Source organism: Protopterus annectens, chromosome 11.part0 (genome assembly GCF_019279795.1).
Source record: "Protopterus annectens isolate FY-2018-M chromosome 11.part0, PAN1.0, whole genome shotgun sequence".
Lineage (NCBI taxonomy): Eukaryota > Metazoa > Chordata > Ceratodontiformes > Protopteridae > Protopterus > Protopterus annectens.
In genome coordinates this window covers 32,412,652-32,424,180 of record NC_056745.1, presented here as the reverse complement: position 1 = coordinate 32,424,180, position 11,529 = coordinate 32,412,652, and positions in this window count along the sequence as shown.

Sequence of the window (11,529 nt, the reverse complement as noted above, 5' to 3'; positions counted from 1 at the left end):
GCATTCCTGTCATACCAGACCTTTTTCTGCTGTTGGGCTTCTGCCAGGTTCTCCTGGGCCAAGCCCATGAGTTCCCTGAGCCTTGTCCTGAGGTTTAGGACATATGCCACAACAGACTCTTTGTGAGATTCACACTCACCCCCCACTCATCTTGAATCAAATCTGGAGGTCCCCTCACCCTATGCCTATACAACAACTCAAAGGGTGGAAAACCTGTGGATTCCTGGGGTATCTCTCTGTAAGCAAACAGATGGGGCAAGTATTTGTCCCACTCCCTCTTAAAATGGTCTTCAAATGTCTGTAGCATCATCTTGAGTGTAGAATTTAGCCTCTCAACAAGACCATTAGTATGAGGATGTCAGGGGGTGGTCTTTAGATACTTCACCCCAGAGTACTTCCACAGACAAGCCAGCAGGTCTGACATGAAATTGGCAACTCTGTCAGTCAGTATTTCTTTTTGGAAACCTACCCTGCTGAAAATATGTAACACAGCATTTTCCACCTCTTCTGCTTCAATGGTGGACAGGGCCATCACTTCAGGGTATCTGGTAGCATAATCTACTACCACTAGGATATACTTTTTCCATGGGGAACTCGGGGTACTCAGAGGCCCCACAATGTCCATAGCTACCCTCTGAAATGCCTCCTCAATCACAGACAAAGGCATCAAAGGAGATTTCACCTTGTCACCTGCCTTGCCTACCTTTGTGCACTACTCACAGGTCCTGCAGTACCCCGTTACATCTCTAGAAGCCCAGGCAAATAAAGTTCTGTGTAATACATCTCTTGGTATGCTTTATGCCCATATGACCTGCAAAAGGAATATCATGGGCTATGGATAGATGTGCCAAATGGTAGGCTCTGGGCATTACCAACTGCTGTATTTTCTCACCTTCTAGCCCACCCTCGGGGGTCCACTCTCTATGCAGTAGCCCTTTGCCCCAGTATACAAATTTCCCCTTCCCTTGAAAATCAGGTGCCTCACTAGCTACCTCCCTCAGACCTTGTGATGTAGGGTCTGAGAGCTGAGCCTGTCTCAGCTCTCTTTTGGTAACCCTTCCCAGTTCTCCTTCCACAGGAAGTCTGGTATTCTCTAACAGCGGTGCCTCACTGTCAGCCTGGGTATTACTACTCACCTCTGTCCTTGCAGTCACTCTGTCCAATGGAACATCAGTCCCTACAAGCAGCTGCAGCTCACCTTCAGTCTCACAGCTACAGATTAGCTCCCTCCCTGAAGGAACTACCTCATCAGTCCTGGCTGCAAGGCTGCAGTCTATCTGGGTCTCCCCAGGCTACCAGACCCACAAGCTTGTCTCCAAGCCTGACTACATGCATCTGCATACACACAAGGTACTACATTATCAAAGTCATTTCCTATCAGGACATCTGAAGGGATATCCTCAAACACACCTACTTTCTAGCTTTTTTTCCACCTTCCCAGCCAAGGTAAACCCTAACCAAAGGTATATGGAATGGGGCCCTTCCTAAAGCTCTGACTAGAGTAGACCACCCAAGCAAGTAGTGCTCCTTTTTAACCATTGGAGGCTTCACAAGGGTTAGGTCAGAGACTTTGTCTCTCTTAGCAATGGCCTCATTCACATTTGCTAAGATAAGATATAACCTCTTGTGGTAGTTTGGTACCCTTGTTGTCTCAAGACAACTTACTGCTGGCATTCTGTCATTGCCACTTACTGGCTTTCCCACCTTTTGTTCCCCACCTTGCCTCCATGGACATCTATATGCTACATGTCCTCACTAGTTGCATTTAAAACATTTGACCCTTGTTCCTGGATGTGTACCTGGACTAGTGGCTTTCCATGCTACTGGCAGACTCTGTTGGGGCAGTCTGGGTTGTCCACCATGGGTTCCCTTAGACCCATAAGCAGCACTGGTGTCCCTTTCCTGTGCAGTGATGCCCTGTTTGCTAGGTATAGCTCTCCCTTCTTTTCCAACTCATCTGCAGTACTATATTGTTTATCAGCTAACCAGATTCTTATATCCTCAGGAAAAGTGCTAAGAGCTTGTTCCCTCACAAAAAGGTCTCCCAGCCATTCAGAAATGGTGACCTGACATCCACTCATCAACCTATGAAAATAAGTGCTTAGTTCAGCAATATATTCACACACTTTCATCTACCTTGCATCTATGCTCACAAAACCTTTTTCTATAAGCGTCAGGTGTTAACTTAAAACATTCTAAAATACAATTCTTCACTGTATTCTAATTTAAGTAATCAGTATCAGACAATTTATAGATAGCAGTTAAGCTTTACCATGGAGTAAGGGGGTCAGGAACCATACCCATAGCCCTTGGTCAACATTATACTGTTTACATACTCTTTCAAATATGTAAAAGCAACTATCACAATTATCCCCCTCTGCAAATTGTCGAAGAAATGTACTGATCTTTGCTGCTTCTGGGGTTCAGTTACTCCCTTCCCCATTACCTCAGTGACTCTGGTGAAGAGTCAGCATCTCATTCTCATCTTAACTCTGCCTCTCATTCTCTTCAGCTTCGAGTCATCTCAGTTTCTCTGCTACTTCTAATTCCATTTGTTTTTCCTTCTGCAGTCTCTCTGCTGATTCTATTTCCAAATGTTTGGCCTCCAGTTCAAGTTTCTTTAACTCCAGATGGACTTTTAAGTCCTCTGTGGAAAAGTTGAATGAGAGTTATATATCTTCAAGGCCAGTCTGGTTGTCCTCCTGGTTGGTATTCTGTGATGCAGCTGTGACTAAAGCTCCAATCATGTCTGCTTTAGTTGGGTTGGCATGCACAAGCCCTGTAGCCTCGCACATTTCAGCCAGCTGGGTCCTTCTCAGCTTGCCATACTCCTCTGCTGACATTCTTGCCTGCTCTCCCTGACTAACTAAGCTACCAAAAAAAGCAATTGTGATATAAAGCTCTGAATGCTGACTGTGTGGCTGATTTAGAGTACAAACACCTTCAGTGACCACTGTTCATAGGCTACAGGAATTCAATATCCACACCACTACAAGCCAATTAATATGTGATGTGGCTATCCCACAACTGCCACACAATTAATATGTGATGTCCCTGCACTGGCCCTGTAATCAAGAAGCTTCAATCCTCTCCACTGGCAACAGTGGGGGATGCACACACTGGGTGGATGACAAGTACACACACAGTAAAGTGTCATTTCACTTAAGAGCACACAGAGACGACAGTCAGTCTGAGGCAAGTTTCTCCCTCTTTCTCCAAATCCCCAAAAATACTCCCCACTGGCACAGCTGTAAGGTTGAGATCTCAGCTGAGTGGCCAAGCCAAAACCTCCAGCACCCTCTCTGTTCAACCAGTGCTTCTTGTCCCTGCCCAAGTAGCTGACACACACAAACTTTGAGGATTGGTTTAGATACAAACACAGACACACACTAGTGGGAAAGGCTGGCACATGTTTACTAGCTATGCCGCCTTCACCCAGACTATAAGGTAGTTTCTACTGCCACCATCCTCTTATCAGCTACTTTTAAGGCACTTAACAAAGGCTGTCTAATCCTACTTGTAATGTTACTATTATCCAAATGGTAGCCTGACCAAGAGCAAGGCTATTTAGGAATGGCCTGTAGAGTGTCACCAAATAGATATGCAAGTACTTTAAGAGCTTAAATATGTCTCACAAATATCATCCACAAAGATGGGTTTAAATATATTTAATAATAAGTAATAAAATAACAAGACAATACTCAGTAAATCAAACACAGTTACTTCTGAGTTCAAAATCACAGGAAATATTTAAAACAACATTCCAGGACAGTCTCAAATAAATACAGAAAACATCTAAACTAATCTGTACTATATTCCTAAGTATATCTAAAAGAGTTACTATCCTCTAAAAACTTACTTACAGCAAGGCAAGGGCAGACGTGATGAGGAGTGGTTGTTTTTATTAGGTCAAAGACAAAATATAACATGCCCAGTCTCTGAGAGAGTTCTTAAATTAATATTGAATATTACTGCTGGGTTAGCTTGGATGACATCACTTTTTGTCACCTAACTTTAGTTCCCAAGCTACCCCCATTGTCAGAAAGCACAAGCATTGTTAGCATTTTTCTGTGAAAAATACATATATCTTAAATGTTTGCAGATCCTGAAAGTGATAACAATAAAACACTTCTGCATCTCAAACCTAGTAATTACTTCTCTTCTAAGACAATACAGACATCTTCTAGCTCTAGAAATTGTCTACTACACTGAAACTGAGAGATAACTTTTATAGCAAATCTTAAAACAATTTAATTTCAACTTATTTTCTTGAAGTTTTGCAAGTTAACCTTTTATGCCCCAGCTTCTACTGTTAAAACATATACAGTTACACAATTACAATAGTTTATATACATTTCTATTCTAAGCCAGCAGGGTATGATGTTGTTGCATTTCTGTAAAAATCATAACAATATTCACAAATGACATAGAGTTATTTACAAAATTCCAGATCGCTAGGCTAGCAGCATGACAGCCTCAAGAGGTCATTTTAATCCTCATCATGTATTCCCATATAGAAATGACAGGATAAATTACTCAGGGGCATATAGCTGTATTTATCTGACAGCACATTTACAAGCTGCCTTTGTCCAGTAAAGTGATAGGTGCAAGGCCAAGGGTAGATTTTTCATTTCCCATCCATTTTCCAGGTTACATTACATTAGGGTAAGGGAAAAATAACTTTACTTCACATGGATGCAAGGCCTGCTCCCACCCGGGGTAGTGTCTGAGACACATATCACTAGCATGTTCTGTTTAGTTACAAAACAGGTTTAGGTCCTTGGATCAAGCATTTCTAATGCTGTCAGACATCTTGATATGAAGCAAGTCACTCACTTCTGAATCAGATTGTGTCTCATACACTAGGCACACATCATCTCTCAGTCTATAGGAGACAGAGTATAATGACAAGGCTTTGAGGTGGTCTGTGTAGTCCACATGGTTTACTCCTGTCATTCTTTTTGTAAGGAACCTCTGTAGACATTCCAGTAATTGCATATGCCTGGTGAGGTACATGCTGAAGGGAACATTGTACTCCATGATTGGTCCAATGAGTGCTATGAGGGCTGAGTACAGTTGGATAATGACATCTTTGAACCTGGATGCCAAATCCTTGCTAGTGAGTTACACAATATAGAATGATTTCCTTACATCTGCAGACACATGGTGAACAAAGTTTAGGTCACTTTCAACTTTTCTTTCTAAGTTCCTAACTTCTGAGTCTATTCTAAGTTGGTTATCTATGTGGTAATTATTTGGGGAGGCCAACTTTCCAAAAGATGCTCCCCTGCATTCATCAAGCTCTGTGCAAGAATAGTGTTATTCTTGCATGGAGCATTCCACTGCTGTCTAGGACAGCAGTGTGCCCTGCATATTCATGAGGGTGTGCTGCTGTCTACACTAGATGGCCAATAAACAAGAACAACTGCAGTGGGCATGTCTGAACAGTGCACAGACACTAAACACACTTCCTGTGCTCAGAAAGTGTCATACGGCACTTTCTAAGCTGTACTGGCATAATATTAGAGCTTAGCTCTAATATTATGCCAGTTTCTCAGTGTCCGCAGACACTGAAATGTAAAATAGATAATTTTAGTTTCCACGACACTGAAATAAAAATAGCAAGAGGAAAGCAATACAGGGGGTGTATCACAGCTACTGTGACACACCCCCTGTATTGCTAAAGTGCTGTACGGCACTTCTGCATCCTGCTGAAGCAGGAAATGTGTGCAAATGCATACACATACCCCTCAACCATACAGATTTTTGCAGCATGCCAGATGTTAACCTTATATTTGTGGTCCATTCTCCATAAATGTATGGTTGTCTGAAAAATGACTGTAAAATTATTAAAGTCTGAAGTTGGAAAATAATGAGAGACAGTCAAGTCTCAGACATCATACCCTTCAGAATACTCAAGCCAATGCAAAGCACCTGTTATTCTATCAACTTTCTGAGTTGGCAAGAGCAAAATCTAAAATCTATCCCTATTTGCCCCCATCAGGTCATGCCTTGTCCAGATGTCCTGCTCTAACAGGCAGAAAGCAATGTGCATACTATAAAGGAAAATAAAAATAGAACACTATATCAACTTTTTTTTCTGTCCCCAATAAAGTTTGAGCATAGCTGAGTGGGTGTGCACACTGCACAGCTATGCATAGCAGAGTGTAAACATCTAAAGGAGCTAAATCGAAATATACAGCCACAACAATAAAAGTGGAATAGTATAGCAGTTAGAGCTTCTGCTTAACATGCAGGCATTCATGGTTTGAGTCCCAATGTAGTTCATTCATTTTCATATGTGAAACAAGACTAAAATATATAATTCTATAAATAGGTAGTGAATAATATATATTTGATGACCAGGGTAGTGTAGCCTGTCCAAATGTGAGGTGTCAGTGCTGTACAGATGTCAACACCACATATAAACACAAGTGTCCCATACAGTATAGCCACAAACAAATGTAATGTAATGAAAGCACAGAGGGGATTTCATGGAAGGGAAACAACACATATCATAAGATGGCATTAAGAAGCAATTGATCCCACAATCCTGATAGTCCATAAAATTAAAACTGAACATTACTTAATCATGTTCAGTTATGCTTACCTGGAGTAAACAACACCTAAACTGTTATGTTTACCAATAATGACCATAACTAAGCACATTTGAGCACTGATAAACACTGGTTAGTATCTACCTCTGTAAGCAATACTTATCTCAGCTAACTGGGTTTGCCCATCGTGTAGCTGAGCATATTCAAATATGACCAATCACGGCAAAGGGTGGGAATCCAGCCCTACTTAAACCCTATAGGGGGGAATACAACCATAACCAGTTGTAGCTGATCACTGCAGGCACTATGGCTGGTGTTGAAGAAGGTGTGCACTTTTGAAGAACACCCTTGTGTTCTGTTTTTGCACAAACTGGCACAGTTCAAATCCTGGGAGTGCTATTAAGCTGTATACATAATCTCATACAAGAATATGTGAATATGTGTAGAAACAGTCTGGTATTGTTAACAGAAATTCCCTCTGCATGTCTGCCAGGTAAGGAAAGGTATAAATGAGCTGTAAAAAGCCTGTAATCATACACTGTGTACAACACCCACTGTCCAACCCCAAAGCTGTAAATAACAGCAAGAGAAGTATGTACACCAAGTAGTCCTCCCCCAAGAAATGTCCATCAAGGGTCATGCTGTCGCAGCTAGTGGTCACTGCAGCCAGGTATTGTTAACAGAAATTCCCTCCACAGGTCTGCCAGGTAAGAAAAGGTATAAATGAGCTGTAAGAAGCCCGTAATTATACATTGTGTACGAAACCCACTGTCCACCCCCAAGGCTGCAAATGACAGCAAGAGAAGTACGTACATCAAGTAGCCCCCTCCAAGAAATGTCTCTCCAGGGTCACACTGTCACAGCTAGTGGTCCCAGCAGCCAACACCCAGGGTGACCGATAGAAATCAAGCTGGATTACAGCACTAGCACACGCACACACACACACACACACACACACACACACACACACACACACACACACACACACACACACACACACACACACACACACACACACACACATACACACACACACACACACACACACACACACACACACACACACACACACACACACACACGACTGCACATATGTAACCTTGACTATGTGAATATGTGTAGAAACGATCAGGTAGTGTTAACAGATATCTCCTCCACAGTAAGAAATGGTATAAATAAGCTGTAAGAAGCCTGTAATCATACACTGTGTACAAACATACCACTTCCCAACCCAAGGCCATAGGCCGATGTAAAGTGAGGTAATACCTGTAGAGTAATGATTAGAGCAATGATCATTAATGTTGTGAGCACTTCAAGCATATATAGTTGTTAATTGACATCTCTCGCTCTCCCCCACCTTATCTTAACCAATAATCTAAACACATAAATCAGTGGGTATGTTTTTCACCAAACCTGTTGTTGGGACATGTGTCCTATTGTTCTACAAATATTGAAATGTTTTTCTATCAATTTCCCCTGTTCAAATACTATCATTGGTCGCCTGTTGCTATCAATGTAACCTGCATGCTGTTATAATTCCCACTGTGGTTCCATATATGCATGTGTTCTGTTTGCTATGCAACTGTTGAAAATATGTTGCTTTGGGTTAATGGGAATACTCATGCATGCTGTTATAACTAATCCTGGAATGTGTTTTGCATGACTAACCAACATATGTTCTACAACTGCAACACCATAGCATGTCTGGGAAGGCCAGTCCCACTGGATCCACCTCTCCCATCTCATGTGGCCATGGCACCGGACAACAGCATGTCTGGGACCCATCACAGGACCTCCTTGTCCACTGGTCCTGCACTATCTTCAGGTGGAACTTCCTCAGGGGATGGGGCTCACCCCCCGGGGCAATGGCATGGACAGGATATTGTCACCCAAAGCCAGGTCAGCATCTGGTGTGTATCGAGCTCCGCAAGAAATTTGGAGATCTGCTACACCAGCTTGAGGGCCACGTGCTGCATCTAGAGGGTCAACCTGCACCTCTTGCTCAGCCCCTAGCACAGCCACCTTCAGGGCTGTGAAGGTGCAGTGGTGACTGCCCATGAGTTGGGACCTCATTCCCAATGTATCCATTTGGGGACTCGTGGGCATCTGATTAACAACCACCCCTTCCTGTCCAAGGTGATTATCCCCTATATGTGTCATATACCACCACTATCTGCTGTCTTGTCTGTCTTGTCTGTCTAACTCCACAACCTACCTCCCCAAATATACCTACTATCCTTGCCCAACATTCCACTCTCACCTTAAAAAAAAAGGCAATCTGTTCCCACAAAAAATGTCACCCCATACATAGCTGTCCATTTTGCACACATGTCCACTGGACACACATAATCTAGTCTAACTGGCTTCAGAACACATTATCGTTATCCCCACCCTTCTCTACCAGTTTGAGTGTCCAAATTTACCTCCAAATTCTGAATATATGCACAGATGTTGCTGCAGAAGAAATGGACAGCTATGGACCTTCCCTACACCCTTCCTGCACATCCCTAGGTATCTTTCATACTGTTTTTCCCTCATCATGCCCCCTTTTTTACTGCTTTCCTATCACCCTTTTTTCTTTTCTTTTAAAGAAATTAACGCATAAGCAGTAGTAGGCAGGAGTAAGTGTGTTTGCGCGGTGTTAAGTGATGCTAACTCAGATTAAGCATTTTTAGGGCTAACTGTGTGTAAGCATAGTTAACCTTAGGTTAGCATTGCTTATCACCTCACAAACCCACACAAACCCACTTACAACTGCTTAAAAGTGCTTTAGTCACTCTGTATCCAACTGCCCTTGTTCTGCCCAGCAAAAAATAACCAGCCATTGAACCCAGGACCCTGCACACCATAGCCACAGTAATCCACCAGTAAGCCATCTGAGCTGTAGATATGTGTGATGTTATTTCAAACATATCATTCAGAAGAGTCATTCAACAGTAGGGAAAAGATCCTGTAGAATTAGTCAAGTTTTGTATATACAAATACAAATGTATATGTGTATAGAGATGCATATACATATGGACAAATAAATACATAACATATGTAGAGATATACATATAAACTATTTACATTTAGACATACATGTATAGACAGATAAGTGAATCAATACATACATATATATATATATATATATATATATATATATATATATATATATATATATATATATATATATATATATATATATATATATATATATATATATATATATATATATATATATATATATATATATATACATATATATATATAGTCATATATATGTATAGTAATATATATGTATACACACACACACACACACATATATATATATATATATATATATATATATATATGTATATATATATATGTTTGCATATATATGCATTGGAGTTGTACATCAGATCCATACTACAAACCTCTGTCCAAGGATGTCTAAATGGGGGTCAAAGGGCTCAAAACAGGGACCACTTTGAAATATTGTCCTTATCCTTCTGTGTCTAGCAGCAATTGTTCTGCCTTGCAACAAGATTATCAGTCCTGCCACATCTTGAAGCAGGGCCATGTACACCATATAAAAAAAATGTACCACCACACAATGTGAGCTCTATAAAATGTTGATGTTTTTCCAAACATATTAGTCAGTATAGTCATTCAACAGTAGGGAAAAGATTCTGTAGAATCAGTCAGGATTTCTATATATACATGTATTTATCTCATTACATCTGAGTGACGCTTCCAGGTGCATCTGCAGTTACCTCCTACTGCTCCTCTAGGCATCAAAATATTACTTGTTCATATTGCATTAATAATTCCAAAAACCATGCTATATACAAGGTATCAAAATATTTTATCTTGAAGCAAACATGATGGCAAACACAATTGTATTGATATCTGACCTCTGTCAATGAGTATTTGTTAGAATTATAATGTGATAACTTATTTTTTAAAGGCTCAGGCCACACCCACTAGGAGTTAAAGGCACACACTCAAAAGGGTTGTACTGGAGGAAATGAGTTATGTATGGTGATGCATACATGCGGACAAATGTAGACACAAAGTATATCTATAGGGAGATACATGTAAAATATATACATGCGCACACACACACACACACAGATATATATATATATATATATATATATATATATATATATATATATAGATGAATACACACACACACACACACACACACACACACACACACACACACACATACACACACACACACATATATATATATGTATGTATATATATATATATATATAAATATATATATATATATATATGTGTGTGTGTGTGTGTGTGTGTGTGTGTGTGTGTGTGTGTGAGTGTGTGTGCGTGCGTGTATACATATGTATGAGTCATGCTGCTCAACACAAGAAGTTTAAATCTCAAAAGGCATTCACTCGAAGCACTCCTTATTCACAAAGGATGCGCACATGTCCAGACTGGTAGCCCAACATAATGCATCACAGATACTGCAGGTGTAGCTAACATATGGTAAGACAGCAATTCAAATCATAGCCTGCCATAGGTCCCTAACCATGTCCCACAAGTGAAACCCCACATCCGTAAGCACCCTGGAGAATAATACTGACCAACCTAACACTCTCATACTGGTTGACCTCAACTACCCCCCATTAACTGTGAATGCACTTGCTCAATGTTTCCTGGAATGCATTCCTTCTAATGGCCTGGACAAGCTCATTTCAACACCCACTACAGGTAGCAACATCATTGACCTAGTCAGTACTAACATGGGTGACTGTTGCTGTACACCAATAGTCAACTCCGCCATGGTTAGATCTGACCACAATGCCATCACTTTAGGAATCCACATTCCTCCCACCCCCCTGCAAAGGTAATCACCATGAAAAACCTTTGCAAAGCTAACTTTGGCCTCCAAAAGACAGAGGTGGCTAACTTCACAGCAGCCATGCAAATGGAGACTAGTTGCATGACCTCCAAATCACACACTAATTCAGTACAG